Source organism: Anastrepha obliqua, chromosome 4, assembly GCF_027943255.1.
Source record: "Anastrepha obliqua isolate idAnaObli1 chromosome 4, idAnaObli1_1.0, whole genome shotgun sequence".
In the NCBI taxonomy this organism is placed as follows: domain Eukaryota; kingdom Metazoa; phylum Arthropoda; class Insecta; order Diptera; family Tephritidae; genus Anastrepha; species Anastrepha obliqua.
The window spans coordinates 30,769,420-30,791,389 of NC_072895.1; the positions used below are offsets into that span (position 1 = coordinate 30,769,420).

Sequence of the window (21,970 nt, forward strand, 5' to 3'; positions counted from 1 at the left end):
TCGTTGAAAAAAATTGTTCTCGTTGGATGCTGCATAATTTGACGGTTGCTCAAAAAAGGACTCTTTTCGATTGGTGCAAAGAAATGTTGAAGAAATTCAGCTGCGTTGGTTCAAAGCACGTCTGTGAGATAGTAACAGGTAAGTTTGAAATTCTGCGTTATAAAAATAGTTTTTGTTCCTCCATACGCTATTTTATTTACTCAGTTCAGTATGTGTTTGCATTTAAAACTTTCTCGCTAGTCATAGATTCAAATACCAGAGAACGAAATAAAACTCCTGTTTTAGGACAAACCCCAAATTTGATGGAGGAAGTTGGGCTCCGGGATTCTTACTCTGAATCCTTAAAGGGGGTACAATATATTTATTTCGTGGCGCAGTGCTGAATCTCCCCATAGTAGTATTAATAAATACAAATACAAACATTTTGTGGGGTCGGGTGTAGATATAAAACATGGCGTAGTAAAATTTGTGATATGGACTTATGCCATTCCGAAGCAAAGATTGCAAGCGATATACGAATTTTAAACATTTCCATGAATCCTAATCGAAATCACATCAGAAATTCAACTGAATTATCAACTAACACCCAAAATCTCAATTGAAATTCGAGGAATCAGATTGTTTTGCCAACCGAAAAGTGAGTGCATGAGTTTTTTGATTGATTGCCTGACCAAATATTTCTCAGAATTTAACATTCGCAGATCAACAGCTGAGTTCTGACGAAAACTACTTTTACAGCGTGGTGTCTATTTGTGTGAAGTAGAGCCTGCATGCGAGCAAGAAATGAAGCACTCCGAATAGAAATCGCCTAATAACCAAAAACCAAACATTTTGTTTGAAGACATTGAAAGTGATTAAAAGATTATTAACTACTTCAATACAGCTGTGAACGATAGGCAAAACAACTTAAGGGGCTTTAACAAGTTGTGCTTTAAAATCAACAAATTCTGATCTAATATATAGAAAAATGTGGCATTTTAGGCAACATTTATTAAGAAAGCTACGCCTATGAATTACATGTAAATGAATTGAATATTTCGAGAAGAGCGAGCAATTTATAGTCCGGGAGCCAGGGGTCGATTTCGGACTGCGTTTTTACACCGTTAAATTCTTAACTATACTTGGTGATTTAGCTTTCATGAATAACGAAAGTGAACGTCCGCTGGCGTGGTGGGTGTGATTGTGGGAGAGTACGAAACGTGTCGAGAAAAATTTCTACCAACTCATTTTATACCGGCTGAAATTTTTTGGTGTATTGTTGACATTTAATAGAATAAAAAAATAATCAGCTGTGCCGTAGAGGGGGAAAATATGTCAGCTGAACAGACGAACTTGTAAAATAAGTTAAAAAGTAAAACTACTTTATGCCGATTGAAATTTTTTTACAAAATTTTGGACACATATGAAAATATAACAATAATGGCCAGCTGCGTTCATAGCGGTGGGAAGACCCATGAGCCCAGCAGTTTCCCGCTATACTACTGTGATCCGGAACCGAAATCAGCCGAAAATCTAAGTATTTGGATGCAATCGAGAGAAAAATCAAGCATTCCGTGAGTAATTTCCAGCACACAAACACTGAGCCCAGAGCCCTAATTACCACTAGACTGGTTGAGTAGATATTTATAACCTTTACAGTAATTGCAGAAGTAAGCAACCATTCCACTGCTTCTTTAATTGCTGCTACCTCCACTTGGAAAACACTACAGTGATGCGGTGGCCTAAATTTGAGTTTGATAGGAAGATTCTCGCAGAATATACCCCCACCAACTATTCCAACTAACTTCATCTAACTTCCAAATGTTGTACACCGTCAACTCCTCCCTTGAGGGAATATGAAAGGAAAAAGTACCGTCTGGTCCTAGCGTGGGTGTAAATTGATCAGGCGCCATTGAGATAGGCTCTAAATTTCTAAGAATACCCGTAGCTTAATTCTAGCTTCTGGCTTGAACACCTCAATCTGATTGCGGCTAAGGTACCAAATCCAGTTTTCTTACAACAAAAAAAACTTGATAGTGAAGCCCGCTGTAGCCGAATGGGTTTGGGGCTCACTATCATTTGATAGAGTACTGGGCTCGAAACTCGGGACATGAAACACCAAATGATAGAAAAAGTTGTTTCTAACAGCGTCCGCCCCTTGGCAGGCAATGGACAACCTTCGTGTGTATTGCTGTCGTAAAAAGCACCGTATAAAAAACCATCTGTCGTTCGGAGGTGACATATAACTGTAGGTTTCTCTATTTGTGAAAAAAAATACCAGTCTAACGGTTAGACGGGATAGAAGTGAAACCTTCCGTAAGACAAACTGAGAGAGAATGAGACGAAAGCAGCATTAGGGGCGGGATAATTATAGGTTCATTATAATATTGCTATAAAGTTCATATTTTATTTTCTTCATTTTATTATTATTCATCCTCAATGTTTTCAATTTCAACAAATGATACGAGTGGCTTATGATAGCTAAAATATGATACAAATGCTTTGGTTTCGATGTTGTCAACATATCTTTGAAATACCGCGTCAATTGTTGTTTTTGATCGTGTTGTCGGTTCAGTGCGATTGTTACACATTTTTAAATTGAATGTTGTATTCAGAAAGTCAATTGAAGGAACCGCTGTGTCTAATGCAAAATTTACGTTTAAATCGCCACTTAAAATCATTGGAACTTTATCGTAATCTTTTCTAAGTATCCGCGATACTTCTGGTGTATACTTTATTAAATTTTCGTGAATGAATTCCGTGATGCTATTTATTGATTTTTTTTTCTGTCGATATTCACGACACTTTTCTGCATTGTTTTTCGGCATAATTGCGGTAAATATTTAAAAATGAAAATATTTACGAATATAAAAATACACACGCGGTTGCTATTATGAGCGTCCCCAGCAAAACCTGCGTGACCGAAACTCTAACACAATTACATTTTTTTGAATGTTACAAACACATATGCACGCAGGTTTTGCTGGGGCGTGACCGAAACTCTAACACAATTACACATATGCACTCGTATTTGTTTGAAAATCGACTTTTTTTTTGGTTCTCCGTCACCTTTGGAAAATGTGTAAACAGTAAGCAAACTTTATTCAAATATTTTCCCTCATTTTTGCATCAGTAAAATTAAACAAACGCCGTAGCCGAATGGGTTGGTGCGTGACTACTATTCAGAATTCACAGAGAGAACGTCAGTTCGAATCTCGGTGAAAACACCAAAATTAAGGAAAACTATTTTTCTAATAGCGCTCACCCCTCAGCAGGCAATGGCAAAACACCGAGTGTATTTCTGCCATGAAAAAAAGCTCCTCATAAACATATCATAAAATAAAATAAAATATCTGTTTAAAAAAATTTTTTTCTTGTGATTCGAACCAAGGATTTTGGATCGGAAGCTCACATTGCTAGTCGCTCGGCTACCGCGCCATGCTGTCGGCGCTGGCCTAAAAGTTATTTAGTTCGTCGCTACGTTTATATCAACATATAATATAACGCTTCGTAGCCAAGTTGGTCGCTTTTTTCGTTTCACTTTTTCCCAAATCACTCCCAACGATTCTAAAGAAGTTTTCACTTCAAAACATCAAGACATCCGTCGCAAAAGCGAAGAGGAACGCGGACAAGCCACTAACAAGGGTAAAAACTGGGCAAAATGTTGATGTCGCGGAATGTCATTCGAGAGTTTTATTCTTTAGTTTCTTACATAATTCTGAAAAAAATTTTATTGAGAAAAAATTTAAATCCCTATAAAATATATGTGGTTTTCTATGTAATAGAGACTGGCCAATGTTTACAGGCTGTGAAGGCTATGATATTGTAACGGCGGCTGCGAAATTTATTTTTGAACATTTTTTTATTTAAAATTTGTTTTTTTAGTTAATTTTTTTATTAAGTCGGCGTTGCCAAATGATTAGTTTGTACTATTGTATAGGTATATATATATATAATTGGCGCATACACCCTTTTTGGGTGTTTGGTCGAGATCCTCCTCTTATTTGTGGTGTGCGTCTTGATGTTGTTCCACAAATGGAGGGACCTACAGTTTCAAGCCGACTACGAACGGCAGATATTTTTTATGATGAGTTTTTTCATGGTAGAAATATGCTCGGAGGTTTGCCATTGCCTGTCGCGGAGAGGCCGCTATTATAATAGAAAAAAAATTTTCTTAATTTTTGGTCTTTTACCGAGATTCGAACGAACCTACGTTCTCTCTGAATTCCGAATGGTCATCACGCACTAACCCATTCGGCTACGGCGGCCACAGGTGCGGATGATAAATCTTTAGTATGAATGAGTTTAGGGTATGAAGAGGTGACTAGAATTAAACTCCGAAGCTTACTAGTTTTTAAAATAATTACAATAGTTTGAACGCAAATGTTTTTTTTTTTTTGAATTATGTGAAGTAGTAAATCATCATCATCATTTGGCGCTACAGCTCTGTGTGAGCTTTGGCCTGTAATAGGAAATACATAATGAAAATTAGTTTATTCGTCAGTTCGCAAAATTTTATTGGTGATTTGTATTAATTGACATACCCTTTAATTAAAAGCATAAAATAAAAAAATCGGATCGTGATTTGTATTAATTGACATACCCTTTAATTAAAAGCATAAAACGAAAAAATCGGATACGTGAAACTCTTTTATCCCAAAACATGGACGTACTAGCAATAAAAACAAAAAGTTGTTTTTTTAATAATTTTTAAAGTTGAATACTTCGTCACCGTTTCTCATAACCCAAATGCCCTTTATGTCCTTAGGTATCTAAGACGACTTTCCCGGTACCCCTGTATATGGACCCTTTAAATAGAACAATTATTCCGTATAGCAAGAAAAAAACCTCACAAAGTTTTTTTTATCCCACAACGAACCCTCCAGCTTTGCTAAACCCCACCATATTTGCCATCGCCGGAGTACCGAACGTTTGGTAACAATGCTGGAAATAAAAAAATATTTATTCCCATACTTGGGACGAAGTGGATCATTTTTGTGTACCAGGTAAATACGAAATATTTGCTATCCACGTATACACACATACACATGTACGAATGCATGTTTGTGTATGCTCCACAGTGCGATTAACTTGCGCGCCCATATGCGCATAAATTTTAATATTTTCGTGTATGCTGTCATATGTCGGCTGCTGGAGCGCTTATTGTGCACACGTGCGTAGTGGCGTAGCTGAGTGGTTGAGCTTTTGCGGTTACATGACTAGTCAGTTAACCCGTCAACTGTTGTAAAAATGACTGAGGAAGGAATACTAGTGTGCGTGTGTATGAATTTTTGTGTGGTTAAATTCCCCAAAAACGGTTGTTTAATAAATAATTCGAGTACAAATTGGGATATCGTAATGAAATTTGGTACATAGCTCGATAGTCGCTCGAATCTCGTTTATTGCTCAACTCTTTAAATTTCTCAGCTTCTGAATAATTTAAGCAGCTAAATAAAAGTTGGTAATTCTATCTGTCAGCTTTTTTTTAGCTTCCCAATGACTTTAGTACTTTGTATAAATAATTTGTAGAACTTAAAAAATGTTCATCAAAAAGTCAAAATAATCAAAGCTCAGGCGCGAATGCTTTCAAGAATTGATCATCAAACAGGTGTGCAGGTACTCGTTGGTCATTTGCCCGGGCTGTTTGAACAGGTGCGAACAAAATCGAAAGGACTATTTTGAATATAACTCGAAGTGTTATTTGTATCGCACTAAGAAATTTTCAGGGATTACTGAGTATAGCTCAGCTGCTAATGAAAAACATTTGAAAAAATCTGAAGGCGAGTTTTTCAATTTCAAAAAAAAAAATCACAAAAATTTTCCGCAAAAAAAAACTATTTTCCAAACAAACATTTTTTTTAAGTATCATACACACATGTTTTATTCAAACGAATAAAAAAAAATTTAAAAAAATGACCGAAAATATTTGTCTAAAATTTTCAAGGTAGAATAAATCTAAAAATTAGAAAAAAATTTTTGAACAATAAATACACAATACAATAAATTACAACAAAAAAAATTTTCACAAAGTTTATTTTATTCGAAAAAAAAGTACGAAAAAAATATTTTTCTAAAATTTTCGTGGTGGAATAAATCCAAAAATTAGAAAAAAAAATTTCCAAAAATTTTTAACGAAAAAAATAAATTTGAAAAAAAAAAAATTTTTTACAAAGTATATTTTATTCGAAAAAATTAAAAAAAGTACAAAAATATTAAAAAATGACCGAAAATATTTTTCTAAGACTTTCATGGTGGAATAAATCCAAAAATTAAAAAAAAAAATTTCAAAAAATTTTTAATAAAAAAAATTTGAAAAAAAAATTTGTTTACAAGTATTTTTTATTTCGAACAAATTAAAAAATATTACAAAAATTTAAAAAATAACTGAAAATATTTATCCAACAATTTCAAAGAGGAATAAATCGCAAAATTATTAATTATGAGCCTAGACAAAAAAAATTATTTTTTCCAAACAAATTTCCTTTAAGTTTATTTTATCCCAACGAATTAAAGAAAATATTACAAAAATGCAAAAAATAATTGAAAATATTTCTCAAAAATTGTCAACGTGCAATAAATTTCAAATTAATTAAAAAAAAAAAGATTGACCAAAACAAAAATTAGCTATCTATTAATAAAAGAATTAGAAAAAAATCTGAGGGCGTGTTCTTCAATTATGTCAAAAAAAAAAAAATGTTTCACACAAAAATTTTCCACAAAAAAAATTCTTATATAATATTTTTTTACAAAGTATATTTTCTTCAACCAAATTGAAAGAAAAAACAATATTACAAAAATGTTAAAAGTAAGCGAAAATATTTGTCCAAAATTTTAACGTAGAATAAATGTCAAAATGATTAATTTTGAGCAAAAGAAAATTTTTTGATTTTACAAAAATGTTGAAAATAACCGAAACCGAACATTTTCAAGGTGGAAGAAATCTCAAATTATAAAAAAACTTTCACAAAAAGTTTGAGCAAACAAAAAAAAAACAATAAATTAGAAAAACATTTTTTTTTAAGTATAGGTATTTTATTCGAACAATAAAAAAAACTATTACAAAAATTTTAAAAATAACCGAATGTATTTGTCCACTTGTCCAAAATTTTCAAGGTGGAGTAAATATAAAACTAAAAAAAATGTTTCATAAAAAATTGTAACAAAAAAAAAAAAACAAACAAAATAGAATCAATAAAAAAAAATAAATAAAAAAATTAAAAAAATAAGCAAACAAAAAGTTTTTTTTAATATATTTTACTCAAAACTTAAAAAATTAAAAAAGGAAAAATATTACAAAAATTTAAAAAATATTAGTTCAAAATTTGCAACGTGAAATAAACCTGAAAACTTAATTTTTTTTTTTTAATTTTTCAATTTATTTTTTTATACTCAAGCCTACAAATGAATCCATTTTCCGAGAAGTTTACGAGAATTTTCAAACTACGTGGATCATTTGATATGGAATCGCTCCGTGGTGAAGCTTTGAAATTGAAATTTGAAAAAGGCCGACCAAGAAACACCGGGAGATTGGTAACTCCTAAAACACACAAGCAAAAAATTCCCATTCTATTCAAAACTCTGTAAAGTAAAACGGCAGATAGTCAAAGAGGAAAGGAGAGAAGTGACAGAGAGAAAGCTATTGGATAGAGTAGAGACAGACACACAGAGATAGCTAGTCCTGCTGGGCTGATGAGCTGGCTACACAGGGAACCGTGCAGATGGTTTCATCACAAAAGGGGAGGATTGGGGTTCCCTTGAGAACCTGTGGTCTGCCCCTGAAAAGATTGACCTCGGCTCAACTTGCAAGCTCTGGGTTAGTGTGCGAACGTGCAAAGTCGCGAGATCCTTCTGGCCACGGGTAGATCGGGGGCGCTCAAGGGCACTTCTAAGGCTAACAAAGCTGCAGCTCTCGAATTTGGTGGGTATCCTTACCGGGAATTGTCCGTTACGTGTTCATGCCGTGAGACTTAGGATTGCCTCAAGTCCGTTCTGCAGAAGCTGTCTGGAGGACGAGGTGGAATCATCTCAATACTTTCTTCTCAGCTGTCTTGCTTTCGTCTGGCAAAGCTTTAGACACCTGGGCTCTCACTTCTTCGTTCCATCTGCTGATATTACGGGTTTAAATATCACTCATTGGGTGAAATTCATCAGTAGCTTGAAGCGGCTAATTCTGTTCGCATGGACACCTAACCGTCGATCGTCGTCGTAAGTGCATGGTCGTCGTCCTCTAAGCCCAAGGCCTCTTCTTCCTTTCCTTCTCCTTTACCCTGTATGGTATCACAAGGGACGAATTTAAATATTTCTTCAAGTGGGCCACTTCGCAAGGGCAGCCATTTATTCTAACCTAACCTTATCCTGTGAGAATTTGCCAGATTTTTTGGCAAATCTGAAAATTTCTTCCAGTTTGAAAGATCGAATTTTACTCATTCTCATCACGTCGTAGTCTTGCTCAAGCAAATGCCGGACACTCACAGAGAAAATGCTCAGTTCTTTGGGTCTTCAAAGATTTCAATGCCCACCATGCGTGCAAGCATGGCACTAGACTGGAGCTCGCAAATGAGCAGATGTCGCGGTCGACCAAAAAACACTTGGAGTAGGTCGATGCTGCGCGAACTAGCAGATGCCGACATCTCATGGGACGGTGCGAAAACAACAGCACAGAATTGTGTACGATGGAAGAGTCTTAACGAGGCCCTATGCTCCCGAGAGGAGTGAACAAGTAAACAAATGCTGGCCCACGGGTTGTACCGACATCGGTACTAACAGTCTGCCGACTATCGACTGAACATCTTTTCTGCCAAGTTTTAGAAGAAATTTGGACAGTTTCCTGTTTGGGCCTGTAGCAAAACACTTTGCAGTTCTGCAGCGCTCTAGACTGGACCGTTTCTCTATATGTAAATTGCATACATAACCGCTGATGAAGTTCATGTTTTCTATAGAACGGATTCCGATTTTGGTGGAGTAACCGCTGATCTGCAGTTGGCGGATTCATCGGCGAAGCTTAGTCGCTGGTTTCCATAGAAATTTCCATTAACTCTGATTAAATTAAAAATTGATTTTTGAGGTAATTAAGCATAATTAAGGAATTGGTTTTCTACTTAATATTTTTAATGCACGTGTAATGATGCAACAAAACATAATCTTTTTCATAAATAATTTGATTTTATTTGCCATCAAAAATACCCAATCAAGCGTGATTTGATGTTTGAATTGAAAATCTTTTAACTTCAAAATATTCCATAGAATGACGCGCGCTTCTTTTATTTGTGAAACTGAAATGAAAATCGCATTAAAATTGTTTACGTTTAATAAATGCCTTGTAATTCATCATTCACTTCACGACAATAACGGCCATTGAACAGCAGGCACGTTGGAAGGCAAAAAAGCAAAGAAGAAGAAGGAGCAGGGAAGCAAAATAATATTGAAAATAAAATAAAAAGTACGAGTCTGACTGCGCGAAAGACCAACTGCTGAGCCAAAGGCGGGCGTCTAGTAAACAGACTTTGCCACTCTACTCCCACCACCGTCCGCACGAATTACATTTTGGTTTTTTAAAAGCTGTGCCATTCACTTGTAGTGCCGTCGTTTCTTAGCAAATTTCAGCTAATTTTTTCCTCTTCAACATTACTGCTCCCGGCAGCGTTTCAATTTCATTGCTCCTTCCACGCCAAGTTTTTTCTTGCCTTCTCCCTGGTTTTGTTGATGATAAATTGATTGACTTAAATTCAATTTTGGTAATTTTTCATAAAATGAAAACAAATGCTTAGCGCTGAAAGACGATGACGAGTGAGAATGGGCAAAGCCTTGGGTGTGGAGTTGTAGACAGTGGTAAATGTGCGACTCTTCGGGCTAACATCGCTTTTGGAGTCAATTTCATGGAAATGAAAGTGCTTGTATTTGAGTATAAAATGGTGGCAAATCAAAGTGCTTGAAAATGAAAAATGGTGTCTGAATGATGGGTGGACGCGTGGTGAGTGGTTGTAGGTGCTTGTCACGTCAGTAGAAATACCTACATTATACATATATTTATATATATATAAAGGGTGGATAAATTTCAAGGGCCGACTTTGAATGTAAACCACGCCTAAACGTCAAGTTGTTTTCTGCATTTCATTTGACACTTTTCAATTTCAGACTAACTCAATTTGAACCATGGAAGAACACATAATCGAGCAACACGTTGAAGTTATTCAGGCTTATTATGAAAACGGGCGTTCAAATCAAAATGCATATCGCTTGATGCATCTTCAGTGATGAAGCATATTTTCACACCAGTGAATTGGTCAATTAGCAGAATTGCCGCATTTGGGCGAATGATAATCCAAGAGTGATTGCCGAAAAAGCAATGCACCCACAAAGAGTGACTGTTTGGTGCGGTTTCTGGGCCGGCGGCATCATTGGGCCGTATTTTTTCAAAACGAGGCCGGTGAGGCAGTTACTGTGAATAGTGTTCGCTATCGTGAGATGATAACGAACTTTTTATGGCCCGAATTGGAAGATATGGATGTGGACGATATGTGGTTTCAACAGGACGGTGCCAATTGTCACACAGACAACGAAACAACGGCTTTTTTTGCGCGAAAAATTTGATGGCCAAATAATCTCACGTCGCGGCGATGACAATTGGCCGCCAAGATCATGTGATTTGACACCGTTAGACTTCTTTCTTTGGGGTTATTTGAAAGAAAAGGTGTACGTCGATAAGCCAGCAACAATTCAAGAGCTAAAGGATGAGATAATTCAGCACATGAACGGCATAGAACCTCAATTATGCCTCAGCGTCATCGAAAATTTGGACCATCGGATGAAGGTGTGCCGCCGAGGCCGCCGCGGCCATTTCGCCGATATTTTGTTCCATACGTAATTGAGCTATACCAATATTATCACAATAAAGAGAAATGATAATAATTTCCTAAAAAAATTATGTTTTAGTCCAAATCAATACCGGCCCTTGAAACTTAACAACCCTTTATATATACATTTGTAGGAAATTAAAATTTGTATCACAATTGTATTAAATAAGTACATTATTCTTGCCTTGATCTATTTCTGTTCAATATCTCGAGTTCTGAAAAAATCAGCTTCATTATAATTTGAAATAAGCCACGAAATTTGTAGCTCTTTCATATGCGTGCATCATTTTGCGCGCTATTTTTATATTTCTAAGTAGCAACGCATGCCAAATTTAAGCTGGTAGTAAAATAATCCAAAGAAATCCACCAATACCTACTCCTACCCACTGCACTTCACTTACCAACTCGCAAAAAAATGTCCGCTCCAAAGCGCCATTTTTCTCACATCTCTGCAGCAGATTTGGTTTTTTTAACGATGCCATGACTTGATGACTGTTAATTCTACACCATAATTGTACCTACTTAGCTACATACAAATGAGTGATTTCAGTTCACACCAACGCCTCTTCAATGTACATACATACATAAGTCACCCTCGCACAGTCCGAAAACGTAAAAGCGCAAGAAATGCTAATGAAATGCTACACGAAAAATCAGTGTTCGTTCATGTCCAGCACTTAATTACATTATGTTAATGTTACTATACAGACAGCACAATCAGCAATAACAACAACATCGGCAGCGGCAAAACCAACAACACAATTATAAACAACAACAGAAGCAATGTAAGAACTAAGTGCATCATGGACGCCAACGCCAACGCCAAATCAGTGCGCAAATATGAAACTCAACGGGCATTCGTTTGGTCAGGGTTGATTAAAAAACAAACAGATTTTAATAAGGAGCAGGAGCGGGGCGTTGGCGAGGTTTTGCTGCTTTCTTAAATAAATTTAAATTTCAAGTGAATTTCATGAATTTTCGTGGGCAACACCGGGACCACTTCATACAAAGCATTTCACATTTGATATTTATGAAAGCAACCACAGCATTCCAAATAACTTTTTATCTGTGCAGTTGTTGTTGGTGATTGCTGATAAATATTAAAGTCTTCATAAATATGCGATGTAAATATGAAAGCGTGGAAAATGAGAGATGTTTGATGAAAAATCAAACAAAAAAATGTACAATATTTTGGTATAGTTAGTGTGTGTGTGTGCGCGCGTATATGTTCGTGTTAGTAAGCTGAGCGTTGATAAGAAAAAGTCTGCAGTAATTATGTTGCTCTACTTGAAAATTGCTCTACTTAAATTGTGCACATGGAACATCTTTTAAGGAAAGATACTGAATATACAGTTAGCTTTAAAAGTAGCACGACTCAAGCTGGTATAGAAAAAGTACGCGGGCGGTAACCATCAGCGACTGTCCGCAGGACTTTGCTAGATTTAATTACCTGCTTGGCATAATATCTGCTCCATTTTTTTTTTTTGAAATTGCACAACTCAAAAAGAATATATAAATACAAAAAATTGTAAGTCATATTAATAAAGTATTTTTTTTTTTTAATAAATAAAATATAAAATAAAAACAAAATTTAAAAATAAATACAAGGGGAAGTCCAAAATAAACAAGACTGGTGCCATAAAGACGTTTTTGATGGCGCCATGGTTTTAATGAGTTGGTGCGTTGGAAGTTACATCTCTAGCTGAATTCCAGTGAAAGCTTGGTGACATATGGTTTGTTGTTGTTGTTGTTGAAGTGGTTTAGTATTTCCACTGAAATAATCCTAATTAGTGACCATCACCGTTTTACTATCACCGTCCTCGTATGATGATGTTTTTTTTGACGTGATAACGTCTTATAATTCGATTTAGCCGGCTGCACGCACGAAAAAATGTGTCGTTACCTTGCTCATTTGTCGTTACCTTGCTCATTAGTGTTACCTTGCTCATTTGTCGTTACCTTGAATGAACTGCAAGCGAAAGCGCGGAACGAACAAAGCAAACGAACGGCAACGTTCGACATCTTGCTCTCTCCTACTTAAGTGAGCGTATATATGTATGTCTATGCGCATATGTAGGTATATTATATAAATTCACATACTTGTATTTGCATATGCCTTTTTCCTGTGTGCATGGTAATGAACCATTTCTTTGTTGAGAATAGGACGATGATAGGAAAAGTAGGAAATGAAAGGGAGTGTTTCGAGTGTAAAGTGTCTTGAAAAAGGCAAATCGATGATGTTGCCTCTTAGTGTTGTTGACTTATTAACGTCTGATGCACAATCGAAATTGAAGATATCTTTCATGAATTTGATAAATGTTTCGTCATTTTTCACGTTTGTGTAAATGTAACTTGACCTATTCCATTGCAATTCCATTTACCTCCTCCTCTATATCCATACAAAATATCTATCAAACAAATAAAATTAAAATTTTGTTTTGAAAATTGCAACCATTCCATCAATATTTTCTTATGACGTTGTCACGTTAAACTATCGTCAGTAAACCGACTTTACAGACAACCTCTTTTTTTGTTCTAAGTCAGGTCCATTTAGTAAGGTTCAAGTATAGCAGCAAATTCTTTATCTCGATGTCTAAGAGCTCATTAATTTGCTGCAAGAAAGGCTTACCAAAGGAGCGGAGTCGTGCCCTAGCTAGCCCTGGACATTCACATAAGTAGTGGAAAAGACTTTCCTTTGCCTCTTCCGCTTGACAGCTTCTGCAGATAGGATTGAAGGGTAGGTTGCGTCTAGCTGCATTATCCCCTACTTTCCAATGGCCTGTAAGGGTTGCAGTGAGACATTTGGTTTAGTGGAAGCGAAGTTATTGCGTCTAAAGTGTCAGTATGTTTGTGTCAACGGTACAAAAATGAGTTTCGAACAAAGAACTAATATAAAATTTTGTTTTAAAATCGGTGACACGTTTACCCAAACGATGAAAAAAGTTTATTGGGATGATTGTCTATCTCGTGTCAGAGTTCATGAGTGGTTAACACGTTTCAGAAATGACATAAATGGCACTGAACATACGAGCCGCCCAAAACCAGTAATCACCGAAAACTCCATTGAAATTGTTGGTAAACTTATCAAAAACGAACCAAAAACATAGTTGAAATTCATTGGGTCAGAATTTAATATCTCCAATATTGCATTTTAACTGATCATTTGGGCTTAAGAAAGGTATGTGCACGTTTTATTCCGCACAAATTAACTGAGGACCAAAAATTGCTCAGAATTCAATATTCGAAAGATCTCATTAAAGAGGCGAGAAATGACGAGAAATTCCTTTACACACGCTGCCGAAGCGTAGTGTTTCTAATATGAACCTAAAACTAAGCGTCAAAGTGCCGAAAGGAAGGCCCGAGACGAGCTACCATCCACAAAATCGCGTTTGGAGAAGTCTAAAATCAAGTCGATGCTCATTTGTTTTTACGATTCCAAGGAAATTTTCCACAAGGAGTTCGTACTAATGGGCCAAACCATTTTCTATCTTGGCGTTTTGACGCGTTTGTTGCATCGCATTCGTCGAATTTGCCCTGAATACCGCGCAGAAAGAAGTAGACGCTCATTGCATGATAATGCACCATCTCATCGATCCACTCCTGTGACTGATTTTTTGACTAGAAATCGCACTTGAACCATCAATCACTCACCGTATTCGCCTGGTATGGCTGTGACTTCTACCTATTCGGAAAATTGCATTTAGCCATGAAAGGAAATCATTTTGCGATCTTAGAGGCCATCCAAAAGGCTTATACCGACATCCTGAAGGACATTCTGGACAATGACCTGAAATACTCTTTCCGAAAGCTTTTAGATCGCGCAAGTGCAAGATAGTGCACCGAGTCCAGAGGAGACTATTTTGATGAATGAACACGAAGTTATCAGAACAAAGCTCCTGTCGTTCTATTTTAGCTTAGTCTTGTTTATTTTGGACTTCACCTTGTAAAGCTTATTTACTCAGTATTTTTACAAATTACTGGTTTAAATGAATTTAAATGTTTAATGAAATTTTAATGAAAAAAAAATCAGATTTCACCAAAAGTATTAGGCAACCTATTAATTACTAAATTTCGTTTTAAAAAGTGAAGTAATGATTTTTTATTAATAAATTAGGGCAAATAAAAGTAATAAGTGATAAAAACATTCATATTTAGTAGGTCCACCCTTTGCTTTGAAAACAGCAGCAATCCTCAGGGGCATGCTGCGTTCAAGCTGTGCACATTCGGCTGCCATTATAACGCGCCACCAAGACATATGTTGGTGATCGACACTTGAGAAAAAACTATGGTAAAGTGTTTGGAAATTATTCAAAGTGCTGCTAGTTTCTGCCTAAGCGAGACCTTAAAGACTACACCCACGGCAGCGATGAATGTCGTGCTGCATCTATTACCGATTGCAGCCTGCATCAAGCAACTAGCGCAAAATCGACACTCAGGTTACGGGGGCCCGGTGGTCTAGAGCTCGAAAATTTGGTGTATTTTCAGGAATTTGTTTTTACAATAAAAAAATGGGAAACGATATTTTAATTTTTAGGCTTTTTATTTAACTTCTTTTACATACAAAAATGAAAAAAAAATTTGGTTTATTTTTAACCATTTTAAAAATGGCGCTGAAGTTGATCCTCCCGAAAAATTGGACCTGGGAGGTCTTGTTCATTTTGGCTCTTCTATTTATCTGAAACACAAAAAAATTATTGATCAATATGACTGTAGCTATGCCCCGTACTAGAATAAAAAAAAAAATTGAATTAAATTTGTCTCTCTAAAAATCTGGGTTTTTTCAGTTTTTAATCAAAAAAATACGAAATAATTGAAATAATTATATGATTCTTGTGCGAGCGATAGCCATTGATATTCCTCACAATTTCCCATATTGAAATTTCAGAAAATTCGGCTGAAAAGTTTTTTTTTTTTGAACACACCAGGCCGAAAAAAGTCGTTTTGAGATAATTGAGTTTAAAGTTTTGAGAGTGGATATTTTTCATTGACGCCGCTTCGTGACGCACCTGACTCTACCTGGTAAAACGGCTTTAGGATCGAAATACTTGGAATATCCTTTCAAAAATTTGGAAATATATACCTAAAAGCCCATACTTTCGAAATAAATGAAAAAAAAAATATAAATTTTTTGTAAATTCTAGACCATCGAGACCTTTTAAGAGAATATTTTAGCTTAGCCACTAACAAAAGGGAACACGCGAAAATACTAGGCGAATTCCACTTCACACCCAATACTACACACTTAAATACATTCCTTACCACAACTTTACCAACGATAGACGTGTAGTCAGTATCTGTACTGATGATTTCCAGCTCAATGAACACGTAGGAGGAGGTTTTCACTCTAAGGAGATGAGTGCCAGCATTTCCTTTCGGCTATCGGATTATTGTAGCGTATTTCAAGCAGAAATTCTGGCTATCAGGGAAAGCAGGGAAAGCTATCAGGGAAAGTGTTCTCACCACCACACAGTGCGGCCGATTCCCAAAAAGCTGGCCAAAAGTCGAAAAAAAAGTTTCTAGATAGAGTTTTTTTGTCTTTGGGTTGGCTACAGTAATGCCTTGAGTAGTGAAAGCCGTTCATAGCAACGTCCTGTACCCTAAGTATCCCCTGTATTTTCAGTCGCAACGTGGCCTTCGTTTGAGCATCATATTACTGTCGATGAATAGTGAAAGTTGTACACATTTGAAAGATTTTGTAATGGAGTAAATTGAACAAAACCAAATGGAATCATCTTCAGAAGGTTAGTAAAATATAGGAAATCTTTAGTACATATCAATACCTCGACACAAAATTTTTAGCTGCAGCAATACGTAGATACATTTTTTGCAATGTTTTTGAAGTGAAAACTTCTTTAGAATCGTTGGGAGTGATTTGAGGAAAAGTGAAACGAAAAAAGCGACCAACTTGGCTACGAAGCGTTATATTATATGTTGATATAAACGTAGCGACGAACTAAATAAAAATAAATTTTATTTTTTCTTGTGATTCGAACCAAGGATTTTGGATCGGAAGCTCACATTGCTAGTCGCTCGGCTACCGCTCCATGCTGTCGTTGCTGGCCTAAAAGTTATTTAGTTACGAAGCGTTATATTATATGTTGATATAAATAATTTTTGTGAGCGTGTAATTCTCAAAAGGTTTATTAGAAAATGTAATGACAAGGTAGTTTGTTGGTTGTGTATGGTTATCGCTTCTCGGCCTTATGGCTAAGATCAAAGTGTGGTTTAACATCTGATAGATCCTCCATCGGAGGACAACAAATGTTAAACTGATTTTTGGAAATGGGCGGAGTGTTTTAGGAGCTTGCTCCACCTCTGTCACGGGTTGGCCCGGTATTGCAGTACCGCCGGAATTTCGGCCTTGAATAAATACAAGAAGAAATATACAAATACATTTAGCTTTGGTGGGAAGAGACATACATTTTTATATGAATACAAGTAGACGAAAATGGAAGAAATTTGTAAGTCTGTTTCTTCGGTCCGTTTGGGTATTTTTTTTGACAACATCGAAACCAAAGCATTTGTATCATATTTTATCTATCATAAGCCACTCGTATCATTTGTTGAAATTGAAAGCATTGAGGATGAATAAAATAAAATGAAGAAAATAAAATATGAACTTTAGAGCAATATTATAATCAACCTATAATTATCCCGCTCCTAATGCTGCTTTCGTCTTATTCTCTCTCAGTTTGTCTTACGGAAGGTTTCACTTCTATCCCGTCTAACCGTTAGACTGGTATTATTTTTTTTTTTATAAATTCGTAATCAGCGACCCCGACAACCCCCGAGTAAGAAATTTTGAATCAATTACTTAATTTTTTGAGTTTTGGCCAGCTTTTCGGGAATCGGCCGCACTGTGCACCAGAGCAATAATTATATATTCAGGCAGGCAATTGGACCGGAAATCATTACAAGCACATAATATCAACTCGAAGACAGTAAAAGAATGTATCGACGTTTTGATAGAACTATCACAGTGGACATTATGGACACACTATCAAATTTGCCAATGACCTATAGACTCAGTCCCTGACCTGTGAAACAAGTGGTCACAATGGAATATGCGTCGCACAAACCGACGAGAAATCTTTTTGGGGTTATAACAGGGCATAGACAGGTATGTCAGCAGACTGGGAGCACCCTAAAACGACTACTGCAGAAGCTGTAGCGACATTGCTTAAGAGAGGCTGTAGAACACTTTCTATACGGGTGCATGGCTTTGAGTAGAAGAAGGTTTAATACTCTAGGAAAAACTTGTTTGAATGATATGGCAGAAGTAGCTAATTTAAAACTAACAAAGATTATTAGATGCATTAAAGTCACAGGTTAGTTCAATGAGGACAGTTTAGAGTTAAGGAGCGAGGGCAGCCTGGTTACACCACAATGGGCCTATAGCAGGCCCAAGTGTGTCAATCGGTAAACACCTATGATGCTCCATTCGGGAATGAAAGCTTTTTTCAGAGCCATTTGAGATGATATGCTGTGTTTCTTTATCTTACGTTTTGAAATAGCTCACATGTGCTCTATGGGGTTGGGATCTGGAGCCTGTCCTCGACAATCTACTTAAACAATGCTGTTGGCTATTAACCAATGAATCGTAGTCGCTGATTTACGAAAAGGAACATTGCCATGTAGGAATAAAGTACAAAAGTACAGTTTCTAATAAGTTTAAGTAATTTTGACTGTCAATCCGAACCTTGTAAATGAACATTTCGCTCACACCATCAGCAGCCATTCAGCCCCAGATTATAATGCTGCCTGCCCATGCCTAACAGTGGGTTCCACGTAATCTGGACGTCACAGCAGGTATTCCAAATAGCAGTAGGAAAGGAAAAAACATCGTTTCATAAGATTTGGGGTTTTTTCCTTGTTCGCTCCACTCGGGAGCATAGTGCCTCAGTTTTGCGTTGGTTTCGGTAATCTATTTCTTTTTTCTGACAACGCCTTCTTACTGCTTGAAGCGCCATCTGTGTGTCACATTTTTCTGGCAGATGGATCACGCAGATGGTTGAGGACTTCGCTAAATTTAGTGTGTCTGCGCTATTACCGCGATTGCCCGCTTCTTCTTGCTGGCCCCACTGATGCATTGTGTAACTGTGTATTTTTCTTTGTTTTTGCTTGTTTTAGCAATCACAATGCAAGTAATGCGCTGACTTTTGTGCGGGAGAGAGGATTGGAGGGATAAGGTTGTTCGGGTTCAAGAATGAAATTATTATTATTATTTTTGTTTTTTTTTGTTTATGAGAAACTAGGAAAGTTGGTAAGTTCGGAAAAGTGCGAGGACCGTGCCTTACATGGGATTCGAGCCCACAACCTCTGGGATGGGAGGCTAGTGCACTTACGCTAGACCACCGAGACCGTATAAGATTTGGGTTATTTCCTCGAAATAGGACTAGGGTGAGAAGTTATGGTTGTTGATATTTTAAAATGATGTAAACTAAGGCGGCCGCCGTAGCCGAATGGATTGGTGCGTGACTACCATTCGGAATACAGAGAGAACGTAGGTTTGAATCTCGCTGAAATATCAAAAATTAAGAAAAACATTTTTCTAATAGCGGTCGCCCCTCGGCAGATAATGGCAAACCCCCGAGTGTATTTCTGCCATGAAAAAGCTCCTCATAAAAATATCTGCCGTTTGGAGTCGGCTTGAAACTGTAGGTCTCTCCATTTGTGGAAGAACATCAAGACGCACACCAAAAATAGGATGGCCAAACATCCAGAAAGAGTGTATGCGCCAATTATATATATATATAAACTAAGCTTATCTCGAACTTTAATTCTTCAGACCACACAGCCAATCATCCTCCGTAAAATGTTGGTATCGGAGAGCTTATTCTAAAAACTCGAAAAAATTCGAGCGCTGACGGATTTTTCAATTTTTTCCGATTTCAGAAGAGGATTTGCTACAAGATTTTCTATGAGAGACTATCCTATAAGTTTTCGGATGAGCGTTTTCTTTCACTTTTTCATTTAATATGGTGGGATTTCGTCTCCGCAAATCGCTTAGCAGCACATTAGACTGCGCACCGTGAACATCCACCAAATTGGCAATCTCAACTTGAGACTTCCCTTCCTCACTTAGAACTTGGATACTCACTCTTTTGTTGTAATAAAGTTCACTTCTCTTATATCCATCTGCGAGTTTTGAAGATGATTATGAGAAACTTTTTCTCGGCCCAAAAAACACTCGCAGGTTGGTCATTGCCTAGCGACTGGCGATTGCTATTAAAATATACTTCTTCGATTGTGGTGGCTACTGTTTACATTACCTTCAAAAATATCTTGGACAAATTTTCGCGCCTTCATAAATATTATAGCTGGTTTCAAGCAGCCGTATGAATGGATGACAGGCACACATACAATACCTATGCACCTGCAATCAAATCCATGTAGCTTTTTCCAAATCGCGAATTGCTGCTGGCAACTACAGTTTAGTTAGTACTATTTTCCGAGCTTAACTTCACTGCTCTTGGCAATTGCCTTTCTTTATGTGTAACTCTTTATGGATACAGATTTTCTTATTGTATTTTAGCGACATCCAAAATATGGGCCATTACTTGCACGTGCACGTACTTAATGATCTCTCAAGCAGGCTAAAACTAGCGCTGCCAGTAAGCCAATATGCCACGTGGTTCCGCTGCTCTATGCCATTGTTAAAGGAAATGCTCTACTTACGCACCAACGTTCACATTCATACACAGTTAGAAGAGTGAGTGTGGGTGTGTTTATATATTTGTTTCACATCATTCTTGCCTTCCGTAATAATTTGTGGCATTTGTTAGTGTTTAGTTTGAGTGCGTGCTCACGCGCCAAAATCTTGACTTTCAGCCAACTGCCATGAATTTGGCTTTGCAATATTGCAATTTGCAGCAGGTGCTAGAAATACAAATCTCAGATGTGTGAAGTTCGAGTTAGAAATAAAGTATATTTATTTATTTGTAGTGGATTTTTGGTATATTCGTGTTATACACTGCTAAACACTTTGTTGTATGTCAAATAGCTTTAGCACTGGGTCTTATTAACAAGTGTTGATAATTTGATTGTTTCTGAATTTTAATAATTTTTTTTAGAATCTTTAGACAAATGTTGGGTTTTAAAGCCCATTGAGTTTTAGTATACCGAAGTGTTAATTTTAAATGGCTCAAAAAATGCGTTGAATTTTGATAATTTTTTTAATTTCACGAAGTTGAAAATATCTTGGTGCAATGGGGTAACAAATATCGCTAGTCTGACTAGAGTAAACACAAAAATAAAGCAATAAAATGTCGCAAGATTGCTTGTCTTGTAATGCACCTCATACTATAAGAAAAATTGGAAGAAAGAAGAGGAGTCGGGAACAGCTAACGTGGTTCAGAGAAACTCGAAATTAGACTGGGCCTGGCACAATCGACGACCTGATTCATACCGCTAGAAATTGTGAACAGTTTTCAGAAATAGGCCGTGATATTATATTATATAATAGTTATATTTCATGAAATATACTTGAACATCGATAACAATTGATAACATCCTATTTGGCTATTCAATAAAGAAGAAAAACACGCTGTTGTGTGTTAATATAAAAAAAATGTCGAGCATTTCTTAAGAATTCAAGCATTTCTTAAAAAAAATTTTTATTGCAGAGAGCAAAAAGGCGCTCACGAAATACGTTTTCGATCACAAAAAAAAAAAAACGGAAAAAAATTAAATGAAATAAAACGAAAAAGTAATAATTAGTTTTGGTGAGGTATTTTTTTGTAGAAAAATAGCAACTATCATAATATTCATTATTTTAGAGCGAAAAAATAGCACTCAAAAAATAAGTTTTTATTTTGATCAAAATCATTTTATTTATTTCTAAAAAATATGAACCTCCACACTTTGGACTTATCATATTAAAAAATCATGCTTTTCCGCTTTCGTTGAAAGTTAGGTATCTTGGAGCGATACTTAACTCCAAACTAGAAGCTACACATTGAAGATCGGATAAACAACAGAGTCCTCTACTCAAGCTCCACATGTCGTTCTCTGGATACAAATCGTAGTGATTCTACCAATTTTAACGTATGGATGTCCGGTTTGGGGGTAACCTTTTCGGAAAGGCTATACTACCACTAAACTGGGGAGGGTGCAAAGGACTTCTTGTATTGGCATCA

General features: G+C 36.4%; 1 protein-coding gene and 1 pseudogene across 1 annotated transcript in view; one reads left to right on the forward strand and one right to left on the reverse strand.

The window, feature by feature from the left end:
• LOC129244070 (5-hydroxytryptamine receptor 2A-like) overlaps positions 1 to 21,970 on the reverse strand; it is a 181,492-nt gene that overhangs the window by 132,613 nt on the left and 26,909 nt on the right. The gene's annotated exons all lie outside the window — the stretch shown is intronic.
• Positions 17,020 to 17,201, forward strand: LOC129246654 (U2 spliceosomal RNA; annotated as a pseudogene).